At 44.5% G+C, this 12,713-nt stretch overlaps 1 non-coding gene and 1 pseudogene across 1 annotated transcript; one reads left to right on the top strand and one right to left on the bottom strand.

The window, feature by feature from the left end:
* Positions 1–216: 216 nt before the first annotated feature.
* LOC118662316 lies at positions 217–349 on the top strand. Its single transcript, XR_004969701.1, has one exon. It is a non-coding gene; the product is annotated as a U8 small nucleolar RNA (small nucleolar RNA).
* Positions 350–8,533: 8,184 nt separating this feature from the next.
* On the bottom strand, positions 8,534–9,210 carry LOC118661207 (annotated as a pseudogene).
* Between the last annotated feature and the right edge of the window lie 3,503 nt (positions 9,211–12,713).

Consider the following 12,713-nt stretch of genomic DNA (forward strand, 5'->3'; position numbering starts at 1 on the left):
GAAGGGGCAGATTGTGTTAGAGGATGTGGAGATGATGATGTAAGATGAATAGGTCTCTACTGCTGGTATAGAAGGGGAGCTGGTCTCTGGATGTTTTTAAGAAGGTAATGTTGTCATTTGAAGGTGATAGAAGTGCCAAAATGTACAGTGACCTTGGCCTTACTTTCAGAATTCCTTAGCTATCCTTCCTGTTTAAAAGAGCAGGAAGGTATATGTCAGTCAGGTAGGATAATCCTTACCTGTTCCTCCTTTTGGAGGGCAGATTGGAACATGATGATGGGAGTTCACAGGACTCAGGCTTAGCATCTCTGCATAATCAGGATTTGCAAGACCCTGATTGTAAAATAAAAGCGCAGGGAAGTTACTGTCACCGTCTAGCATTTTCTATATGCCACACACTGTTCTAAGCATTTTACATGCATATGCTCCTTCAGTCCTCACAATTCAATGAGGTAGCTACTCTGATTACTTGACCAATGAGGAGACTGTGACACAGAGAAGTCAAGTAACTTGCCCAAGATCACCCAGCCAGTAAGAGGTTGAGCCCGAATTGAGGGGCACCCAAGGCACTCTGGTTCTTCTACACTGTGTTGCTTTGACTACACTCTGAGTCCAAAGGAACTTGGGAACCTGTTCTCTGCCTTCCTGCTCACCAGTCCTTTGGAGGCCCTGTTCGGGGTTGAGGGTTGGGGGGCGAAGGGTGAGCTCTTCACGATGTTCTTCCTTCCTGGCTCCTTTCTCCTCCCCCCTGGCTCTGTCCTTTGGGTCCCACACTTCTCTCCTCTACCCTCTGGTTTCTGTGGCCAGTATGCCAACCACTTAGCTTCCTATTCTGCCAGAGGAGGCAGAGGCAGTGGGCATGTTCCCAAATCTGGGCAGGGGTGGAATATAATTTTATAGGGCTTGAAGTTTATATGATCTTGGGAGCCTTCTTTAAGGAAAAGAATACAAAAATGTTTTACTTTTGCAAATTTTACAAAGCCATTGACCTTGTTTGTCCATTGAACAAATTTTACAAAGTCATTGCCCCTGCCTCCCACTTGGCCTCTGAGGGGGCAGAATTAGCTTCTCAGAAGACTTGTATCTGGGCCCAGGACTGGCTTTTCGGGCCATCCCAGAGTGAAAGGTCTACAAGATGAGCATCTTTCTCTTACTAATACCAATCTACTTTTAGAGCAAAAGGTCAGTGCATGAATACAGTCCTGGAATCTTGCTTTCTCACTTCCCAAAAGCCTTTAGCATTCTAGCGTAGGAGAGAGCCAGAAAACTCCACTCTGCCTTGGTTAGGAGAATAGGAGTTTATTAAAGGACTAGTGACCTGGTACACGGATTCGTGCACATTGTTAGGAAATTAATTAGAAGGTGACTGGTGGGGCGGGACTGGGTGAGATGGGTCGGACATGCCCTGGAGCCAACCTCCTGCGGTCCCTCCCTGGCTGGCCATACCTGGGCATCAGCAGAATGAGCGGGGTCCCTCAGGCAGGTGGGGTCCCTCGGCCTGGCCTGTGGGGATTGGGCTGAAACCGGCTCTCTGACATCCCCTGAGGGGTCCTGGAGTGTGATAGGGCACCTGAAAAGTTGCTGTCATACGGGGTGTGGAATGCAAACACAAGCGTGCAGTAAACCAGATTCGGGGCCGACAGTGCCCCAGCAACAACATAACCCACAGCTAAAGGTGGAATCGCATGACCCCGCAAGAAATCAGGCTCCCTCCTCTCTGGTTTTGGGGTGCATCAACCAAGAACCACTGCTGCCAAGTCACTGCAGCTTGGCAGCTCCTGTGTTGAGCGTTTACCCCCTGGTGGTCAGGGCGCATTATAGCTACCTGTCAGACGGACACTTAGCATATTAGCCTTTTATATACATATACTAGTGGCCTGATGCACAAATTCGTGCATGGGGGTGGAAGGGGGAGTGTCCCTCAGCCTGGCCTGCAGCCTCTCCAATCTGGGACCCCTTGGGGGGATCGGGCCTAAACTGGCAGTCGGACATCCCTCTTGCAATTCAGGACCACTGGCTCCTAACCGCTCACCTGCATGCCTGCCTGATCACCCCTAGTCACTCTGCCTGCTGGCCGGCTTGCCCCCAACTGCCCCCCGCCTGCTGGCCTGATCACCCCCAACAGCCCCCCACTGCCAACCTGCTCCCCCCAACTGCCTCCCCCACCAGCCTGATCACCCCTAACTGCCTCTGCCTTGGCCCCACAATCATGGCTTTGTCCGGAAGGACATCTGGAAGGCCTCCCGGTCTAATTAGCATATTACCCTTTTATTAGTATAGATAGACTAGTGACCCAGCACGCAAAATTGCATGGCCCCACCCACCGGCATGTGCCCTGCCCACCCACCCGCCGCCCCGCCTTGACACCTTAACCTCTCCACCAGAGCTCAAGTGTGCCTGGCCCCACCCCTGACCCCTCCAGCCTTCTCTGGCTGCTTCAAACCCTGCCCTTGGTTGCACGAGTCACCTCGGGCTGGTCCTGCCTCTTCCGGGTGCCCCTCTGCTTCCACCCTGTCTCCAGAGCAATGCAGCGGCTCTGCCCCATCATGGAGCTGGAGGAGAATGTGGAAGCCTCACGCCTGCTGCAGAGTTTTGAGTGCGCTCCTTCCCCTGGCAGGTGGGCAGTGGGAGTGCTGAGTGCGAGTGGTGAGTGGCGAAGGACTGGTGAGGGGGGCGCTACGGCTCTCACCCCCGCCCTCCCTGCCATGGGATGATCCCGCCTCCTCCGGGCACCTCCCGGCTTCTGCCCCATCTCTGGAGCAATGCGGTGGCTCCGCCCGCCATGCACGCAGCCTCCTGCTCAATGGTCCTTACGGCATGAGGGTGTCACGGCCATTAGCATATTAGCTCTTTATTTATATAGAGAGATAAGGCAGTAGGTAGAGGGCTCTGTAGTTTTTCCATCCAAACTTAGGATCTCACTGCTATAAACTGGGACCCATGTTCTGCTTGCCAAACAGGAAGCTGACATTTTCCTGGCTAGGCTCTGAGGGACAGGCTGCCATCAATGCAGTAAATGACCCACATCCTCCCTTTCTGCTGGCTGTGTTCTTATTTTAGCCCATTTTTGCACACATTTTGTAATCATGGTCCAGGCAGGGAGTGTTCTGCCTGTAGCCTCATCAAAGACCTGGCTCCATGTATAAGTAGTTAAGCAGGTAGCCAAGCTAGATATGCAGCATCTATATAAACAAATCTTTCTTGGGGCCCCATTTGCAGTCAGGGGTTATGCCAGAAACTTGTTCTGGTCTGCCCTTAAAACAGGGATAAGATCATGGTGGCTTTAGGAACATGAATTGAGAGGGTCAAACAAGTTTCAAGGAGAGGCAGAGACAAGCAAGGGGTGGGGCAGGGACTCAAGGGGTGAAGCAGGGAGTTGCGTTGGGAGGGGGGATCAGCTCATACGTTTCCCATCATCATGACCCACTAGATTCTAAAGAACAAATGTGCCACTCAAAGGGAGAGATGTGTGGTCTCAGCCTGTGTACCTTCAACTTCACTGTGATTCTCTTGGGGCTAATCTAGGCCATTAAAAGCACCCACTTGACATTCAAATATTCTGTCTTTTCATTTTCTTCTCTCTTGCTCTCTCTCTGAGGAAATTGACTGTAAATGGCAACCTCACAGATAGTCCTGAGCTGCAAATTAGAGACAAGCTGGTAGTCCTGGGATTTACAATCATAACCTCTCGGAATTGAAGTATTAACTAATTCAAACACGAGTTTATTAGGTCTCCAACCCCAGCTTTAGCAATTACTGAAGGCATCTTGTCAGTCAGTCAATAATTCTAAAATTGTTGGAATTGCTGCCACCCCTTTAATCAGGTTTTAAGCTGAGGGGGTGGGGGTGGGGGGATAAGTGTCTGTTTTTTTTTTTTTTTCTGCCTCCCTCATGATTTTCCTGAAAGAATTGCAGGGGCCTGGGTTCTTTCCTCTCTTTCCCTCCAAGAATCATGTGTTAAAGGCCAAAGTCGGAAGGTGGTAAAACTGAGAATCAAGTTCTAGATGTTCACATATCTGAAAGGTGCCTATTCCTTTTAAGAAGGACTCTGTTATTTGAACAAGAATCAGGGCAACCAGCAGAATTCACCTGGAAAGTGAAAAGGTGAGTGAGTTGTAAAAGAAATACTTGTTGAAGGCAACCATGAATAAGGCAGATTGACCTTGAGAGCAGGATGTGTTTTTATCGAGGTCACCATGTAGTGAATACTCATCCTGACTCTAAGTGTGTGAACTTGGGCTGGCACCTCCCCCTTCTGATTACGGCTGGTCTTGATCAGTGGTTGCTAAAGGGTGGGGACTTGGGGTGATGGATGCACAACATTAATAACATTGGAGCCCTAGCCGGTTTTGCTCAGCGGATAGAGCATTGGCCTGTGGACTGAAGGGTCCTGAGTTCGATTCTGGCCAAGGGCAGATATAAGAGGAAGATGACGAAGGCAGAGGTGATAAAGGTGGACTGTGACTGAATGAAGAGTACATTAGGCAATCTTGTCTAAAAGAACCCAGCACAGAAATGTGGAGATTGAGGACACATTTGGGCATCTTTATATTTAGGTGACTGTGCTTGCCTGATGTGTCCTCTGGCCACCTCCTGGCTTCCATTTGCCCTTCCGTTTGTGAATGGTCACTGGGCTGAGTCACTGGGTCAGTCCAGTGACTGCCCCATCCTATGCCCCATGTTTCTGCCCCCTCTGACCAATGGAGGGGAGGCTTCCAAGGGAAACAGGCAGACTCTGATAGTCAGTGTAGGGCACTGTGTGTGTGTGTGTGTGTGTGTGTGTGTGTGTGTGTGATTACACTGATCAATTGTGAACAACTGATACCGTCTGGTTAAGCCTGAACCCATGACTTCCCTTTTCAGACATCAGATTCCTCATCCTAAATGAGAAGGAGCAGATCGACTGGGTCTCAAGAAAGCAAAGGAAATGAACAACGAACTACAGCTATTACCATTGAGGGAGGAAGCCAGGCAAAATTGGGTGAAGGCAGAAAGACCTGAAGAACATGTGCTTTTAGATACAAGTAGATTAAAAAAAGATGGAAACATAAAATTCAGGAAACGACATCGTCTGAGTTATTACAGAGAGGCAGATTTGGGGACCATATAAAGAAAATGTGGCTAACAAAACCCATAAATTAAATAATATGGGTGGTTGAAATAAAGGCTTTTAATGAAACCCCCACTGTGAGAATTTCTGTGAAGTTTCCAGAATCCTCCCCTGGAGTTACCTTGGGGATCGGTCTTAGGGCAGTTTGTGCCAGCTCTGGACTAGGCCTGCAGGAGGAGAGGTAGGGTACCTATTTCCGCTATTACTGTAAACTAAATTATTCTTTTTTAAAAAAAAATATATTTTATTGATTTTTTACAGAGATGAAGGGAGAGGGATAGAGAGTTAGAAACATCAATGAGAGAGAAACATCGATCAGCTGCCTCCTGCACACCCGCTACTGGGAATGTGCCCACAACCAAGGTACATGCCCTTGACAGGAATTGAACCTGGGACCCTTGAGTCCGCAGGCCAATGCTCTATCCACTGAGCCAAAACCGGTTAGGGCAAACTAAATTATTCTTGACTTCTTTCCTCCAAATCTCCTATTTGCATCCGTGGTATTTCTGTTATATAGGCCCCAAGGTTTGAAACCTTTGGGGTCACAGTTCAATTTCCCTTCTCTTTAGTTTCTCCATCTAGCTAGTCATTAGCTCCTCCAGAGTTTCCCTGAGCGATTTCTTTGACTTCAGTGTCTTTCTGTTAATTCTTCCTGTTCACACTGCCATCTTCTTCAGCGAATTCTTCATTCAATAAATACCAAGTGCTTAATGTGTGCTGGAGCAGGACCTGTGTCATCTTACGCCTGAATCCTTGGCCACAGTGCTGGGCATATAATTGGTGCTCAAGAGGTGTTTTGAGTTGATACGAGGATGTCTCAGTCTTTTCTCTCCTGCTAGGGATGTTTCTGTTGCATTGGTGGGGAGAGAAAAGATCTCATGAGACCCTGGTCTAGTCTGAATTCTTAAGACTTTTCTGAAATTGACATCCTCCTAGGAATCTGGTTTGGGGATCCACACCAGCACTTCTTTGTACTACTAAAAAAGCCTAACTTGGGAGTATGAGAGGACAGTTGGACACCAGGGAGTTTAATTCACCGGGTGCCCAGACAGTCAAATAAATGAAGGTATGACACTGTAGGCAGCTGAGGGCCACTGGAGTTGTAGGGGGATGTCACCAGAGATCCTCTGCTTTTGGTCCTTGATCTATAGGTTAAGCCATCCCCTGCTTTCATTCTTTAATCAGTTTTCAGAGAATCCTCTTTCACTGGGAGAACCTAAGTTGCTATTTTTATTACTAAGGGTAATTGACAAACAGTATGGAAAAATTATATACGCAAACTCAATCCCTGTGTGGAGAAACAGCTTGTGGATGTAAGGGGGGTGCTTCATTATAAATAGGTAAATTTGTCCCTTGCTCATTGAAGAAATAATCAACCTTTAATGCTGGAGGTGCACATTGGAGTTTAGAGGAAGACAGCACTTAACTTTCCATGACATATTTTTCAATAGAATCCCCTCATGGTAAATATTTTTTATTCCAGAATAATAATATGCCATAGTGTTTACAGAAAGATTTCTTATTCAACAGTACAATGGTTGTGTTGCTTTGATTACATTGGTAATGGTCTCATTTTCCTTTTGTAAAAGGAATTCAGACATGTAACACAATTGTATCTCGACATCAATTCAGAGCATCATGAAGAATTTTGCCAAGAGAATTCAGTGAGTGGTGAATACCTTCTTTGCCCACATTTGGTTTCCTCAAATTACTTGTGATTCATAGGTAGCACAGATGTTCCCAGCTGCTGGAAAATGAAGCTTAAAGTTCATGCTGATAAGGAGAAAAATATCTAATTCAAATTCCAAGAATGGTTCCACCTAAATCAATTTCAACTTGAGAAAATGGGGTCAACTCTCTGTCCCCCAGAAGAACCACCCTGGCGATTTAAAAGTAAATCTTGAAGAATTAAATTATGTTGCTGTTCAGCTTTCACATGCACACTTAGGAAAAAAACCCAGCGCATCAAAGGCTGTCGGAATAACTCAATTTAGTGATAGTGGCAAAGCATTATGAAGAAAAGGCTTTCTAGGCAGCGAGCTTTGCTCGAGGGGACTGCTACACACTTCAATTGGTATCTGAGAGAAAAGGAGAAGTCTTCCAAATGAATAATTTTATGGCTTTGAACCACACACATACTGCTTGAATATCAAATTATTTTAAATGAGAACTTCAAAAAGATCTACCTATTAAATGAGTAAAGTGCCCTACACAGCTGCCTACCAGAACAAGGAGGTTTGGATCAAAATGACAGAGATGGATCTGGGTCGGGACACTGTCAGGCCAGGATTCCCAGGACCTATACAGGCTAGAGTTGACCTTCTGATGGAAATGGAGCATTGACCTCGGGATTTTGTAATCCAATCCAGCCCTCCTGTTTTTCAGGTGAAAGCACTGAGGTCAGAACACAGGTGTCCTGCCAGATGCTGTCCCCAGTCAGTGTCTAGTACAGACATATCCCAAGTTAACGTTCTTTGAGTGGCATGGAGAAAAGTTAGTGATTGGCAAACTGCTCTGGACTAAGGGACTAATGCAGTGGTCGGCAAACTGCGGCTTGCGAGCCACATGTGGCTCTTTGGCCCCTTGAGTGTGGCTCTTCCACAAAATACTGGCTCTTCCACAAAATACAGACTTCTGCCCATGGGCCACGAAGTTTCAATCGCACTGTATGTGCGCGCCCACACGTGGTATTTTGTGGAAGAGCCACACTCAAGGGGCCAAAGAGCCGCATGTGGCTCGCGAGCAGCAGTTTGCCAACCACGGGAAAGGCAGTGGTTTATGTGTCAACTTTTCTAGATGATATTTGCATTTTAAAAGGGAGCTTTAAGCCCTCACCGGTTTGGTTCAGTGGATAGAATGTTGGCCTGTGAACTGAAGGATCCTGGGTTCAATTCCAGTTAAGGACACATACCTGAGTTGCAGGCTTGATCCCCATAGGGGGTGTGCAGGAGGCAGCCGATCAATGATTCTCTCTCATCATTTATGTTTCTATTTCTCCCTCTCCCTTTCTCTCTGAAATCAATTTTTTTAAGAAAAAGGAAGTTGTAATGCCTTTAATCCTTAGCTCTTTGCTAAGGCAGGGAGTTTTCAGGCAACTGGATGAGGATGGGAGATTCCTCAAACTCCTCCCACCCCTCTTTTCTTTTTTTAAAATATATATTTTATTGTTTTTTTACAGAGAGGAAGAGAGAGGGATAGAGAGTTAGAAACATCAATGAGAGAGAAACATCGATCAGCTGCCTCCTGCACACCTCCTACTGGGGATGTGCCCGCAACCCAGGTACATGCCCTTGACCGGAATCGAACCTGGGACCTTTCAGTCCGCAGGCTGACGCTCTATCCACTGAGCCAAACCGGTTTCGGCCCCTCTTTTCTTTATTTTTAAATTTTAATATAAGTTTATTTATGATAATTTTATATAACTTACTCCTGATATTTGATGTTACAAACTTTATGGTCTTTGAGATGCTCAGGATCCTTGTATGTAATTGGCATAAACCCCATTATTTGAGCTTTCTTAATCACTTTTGTGATTTCTTTTTGTTTCTTCCCACAAAAACCTGTTAAGTGCCTTCAATGAATGTGTCCAGTAAATGGAGAAATAAAGGAGCAAATGTTGTACATTCTTATAATCTACACCAGTGATGGCGAACCTGTGACACGTGTGTCAGAGGTGACACATGAACTCATTTTTTTGGTTGATTTTTCTTTGTTAAATGGCATTTAAATATATAAAATAAATATCAAAAATATAAGTCTTTGTTTTACTATGGTTGCAAATATCAAAAAATTTCTATATGTGACACGGCACCAGAGTTAAGTTAGGGTTTTTCAAAATGCTGACACGCTGAGCTCGAAAGGTTCGCCATCACTGATCTACACATTTTCCACACAAGATATACTTTTTAAGAGGCTCCTTATAAGGATTTTCCATTAGAATGGGCAGGTCCTCATTGCTGGTTTCTGTTTGGAGAAGTATTATGAACAACTTCTCCACAGCACCGCTTGGGTTCCTGGGCTGGGCAGCTGACAGCAGCCATTAGGAAGTGTGTGAACCTTTTCCTCCCCAGACCACTGCAAACAGCAACCACAAATGCCATGGTTCCTCAGCCCTCCTCTCCATACCCCTCTTTCCTATCAACAAGTAGATATCTCTCTATATAAAAGCCTAAGCCACTGTTTGACCGGTAGCTATGATGTGCACTGACCACCAGGAGGCAGACGCTCAACATGCAGGCATGGAAACATGGAACAGACTGATGAATCTCAGAGGGAAGGGGGGAGGGGAGAGGGCAGGAAGAGATTAACCAAAGATCTTATATGCATACTAGAGGCCCGGTGCATGGATTCGTGCACTGGTGGGGTACCTTGGCTGGCCTGCGGAGATCAGGCTGAATCAGTGCAGTGGGCCTCAGACATCCCCCAAGGGGTCCTGGATTGTGAGAGGGTGCAGGCCAGGCTGAGGGACCAGATTTGTGCACTGGGCCTCTAGTATTTATAGTTGTCTATTAAGTGTTATAGAGGAGAACTACCTTGGTCTGGTAGTTGGAAGATGCAAATTCTTGTCCACTAAAGAGCCATGGGTGACCCTTGGTTAGCTGGTTTATCCAAGTTGAGCTTCAGGGAACTGGGCCCATAGATATTTGCTCCCAGTTTCTTCTTTTTCAGGCTCATAAAAGCGAAAATGCTCTGTAGACTGGGAGATGTGATGGGAGGGTGTATTCATCATATCTTTTATTTTGTGTTTTTAATGCTTTGACATCTTGGGGCCTTGCTGACTCTGGAGAGATTGCTCCTTCCAGAGTTAGCTAATTCCTAAAGATAGCAAACAATTCACCTGCAACATACCAACCCAGAGCTCATACTCCCAACCAGCTTCTTTATCAAATTCTTATACACTGGGCAACTATTCTTCTGCCCTAACCACTCCAGGGCTAGATACCAGACAACTAGGGACAGTCCTGTGTCCTGGGGTCCCTCTGAAACTATCAGAATTAGCCAGTGCTGAACCTGATGACCCTGCCTCATCTTCTCTCCTTTCAAAAACCACAGTGAAGGCTCTTATCCCCATATCCCCCTTACTCCCTCTGCCACCTGACTGACCCTGTGCTTCTCCGTGTGGCTCCTGGTGGCATGGCATGCCCACTTCTTTTGGGACCTATTAATGTATAACAAACTTAAAAAACATAATTACTTAATTATTTAAAAAATTAAGTCTCTCTTTTTTCTTTAGAGCTGTTTAAAGTCCACAGCAAAATTGAGGGGAAGGTATACAGATTTCCCATATTCCCCTCCACCCCCCTATACTCATAGCCTCCCTGACTGTCAGCATAATCCCCGTGAGTGGTACATTTTTTTATAATTGACAAACTTACATTGACACATCATAGTCATTCAAAGCCCGTAGTTTATATTACTGTTCACTCTTGGTGTTATGCATTCAATGGGGTTGGACAAATGTATAATGATATGTATTCATTATTATGGCATCATACAGAGTTTTTTCACTGCCCTAAAAAATCTCTGTGCTCAGTCTACTCATCCACCCCCCAACTCTTGGTAACCACTGATCTTTTAATTGTCTCAGTAGTTTTACCTTTTCCGGAATGTCATATAGTTGAAAGCATATAGTATGTAGCCTTTTCAGACTGGCTTTTTTCACCTGGCAATATGCATTTAACATTCCTCCATGTCTTTTCCTAATATATTTTTATTGATTTCAGAGAAGAAAGGGAGAGAGAGATAGAAACATCAATGATGAGAGAGAATCATTGATCGGCTGCCTCCTGCATGCCACCTACTGGGATTGATCCTGCAACCCGGGCATGTGCCCTTAACTGGAATCGAACCTGCAACCCTTAAGTCCACGGGCCGATACTCTAACCACTGAGCAAACCAGCTAGGGCATCATGGCTTGATTGATCAATTCTTTTTAAGCAAAAACTAATATCCCATTGTCCACCCCAGTTTATTTATCCATTCACTTACTGAATGACATCTTGGTTATGTCCAAGTTTTGGCAATTGTGAGTAAAGCTGCAATAAAAATCCATGTGCAGGTTTTTGTGTGGACATGTTTTTAACTCCTTTGGGTAAATACCAAGGAGAGTCACTGCTGGATCATATGGTACAAGTATGTTTAGTTTTTAAAGAAACACCAAACTATCTTTTAAAGTGACTGTACCATTGTGCTTTCCCAACAGCGATTAGTGAGAATTCCAGTTGCTTCGTGTACCCACCAGCATTTGGTGTTGCCAGTGTTCTGGATTTTGGTCATTCTAATTGATGTGTAGTAATGTCTCATTGTTGTTTTAATTTATATTTCTCTGATGATATATGATGTGGAGAATCTTTTCATATGTTTATTTGCATATATTTTCTTTGCTGAGGTGTCTGGCCAATTTTTAAAATTAGGCTGTTTATTTGGCCCATTTAAAAAATTAGGCTGCTTATTTTCTGATATTGTTGAGTTATAAGAATTCTTTGTATATTTGGATAATAGTCCTTTAACAGATGTAGCCTTTGCCAATAGTTTCTCCCAGTCTGTGGCTTATTTTCTCATTTTCTTGACATTGTCTTTGTCAGAGCAGAAGTTATTAATTTTAATGAAGTCTAGCTTATCAATCATTTCTCCCATGGATCATGTTTTTGGTGTTGCTAAAAAGTTATCACCATACCTAAGGTCATCTGGGTTTTCTTCTATGTTATCTTCTAGGATAGCATAGTTTTATGGTTTTGTGATCCATTTTTAGTTAATTTTTGTGAAGGATGTAAGGTCTGTGTCTAGATTCTATTTATTATTATTATTATTATTATTATTATTATTATTATTATTGCATGTAGATGTTGTTTTCCCAGCACCATTTATTGAAAAGATGGCAGTTTTTTCCTGATCTGCTGGCCTCACCATTCCTGAATGACAATAAATCTGTATTTTGAAGCAGAAGGTCTGCTTTTCATTCAGCTGGAATGGGCTGTCATTTCTGCTAACAGCAATGCTTCTCAGTTCCCAGGTCTGCCCTAAATCTCAGGGGATTGATTGTAACATGTCCTCAGGGAGAGAGTGGTGACTCAGAGATGGGTGGTGGGCATGCAGGTCAGCTCCTCCACAGAACAACGGGCACCCAGGAAAGCACCTGCAACTGTATTGCCGTCAGCCAAGAATTCCAGGCTGTGCCTTCCCACCCTGCTGCCATTTTCTCCTTTGTCTGGTTTCTTCGAGATCTCTGTTCTCTGGCACTGTGTGTGTTCTCCCACTCTGCCTTATCATCATCTTCACAGCTTTTAAAAATTGATGGAAGGACCTTATTAGAATTTTAAAGTGTTTCTTCATGTTGGTTCTGCATATTCCTTATGAGATTTATTCTTAACTATTTTTGTTTTGTTTGGACTTTATTTGGTTTTTATTTTATTTTTTAAATAGGATTTCTTTCTTTCATTATATTTTCATATAGTTGTATATGTAGCAAGCGATTGATTTTCATATATAAATTTTTATAGCTAGTCACCTTATTAGATTATCCTATTGATTTTAACTGTCCTTTTTTTTTTAAACTTGATTCTCTTTGGTTTTCCAGGTGTAGAGTCAAAACTAGCCACAAATA

This window comes from Myotis myotis, unplaced genomic scaffold (genome assembly GCF_014108235.1).
Source record: "Myotis myotis isolate mMyoMyo1 unplaced genomic scaffold, mMyoMyo1.p scaffold_m19_p_8, whole genome shotgun sequence".
In the NCBI taxonomy this organism is placed as follows: Eukaryota; Metazoa; Chordata; class Mammalia; order Chiroptera; family Vespertilionidae; genus Myotis; species Myotis myotis.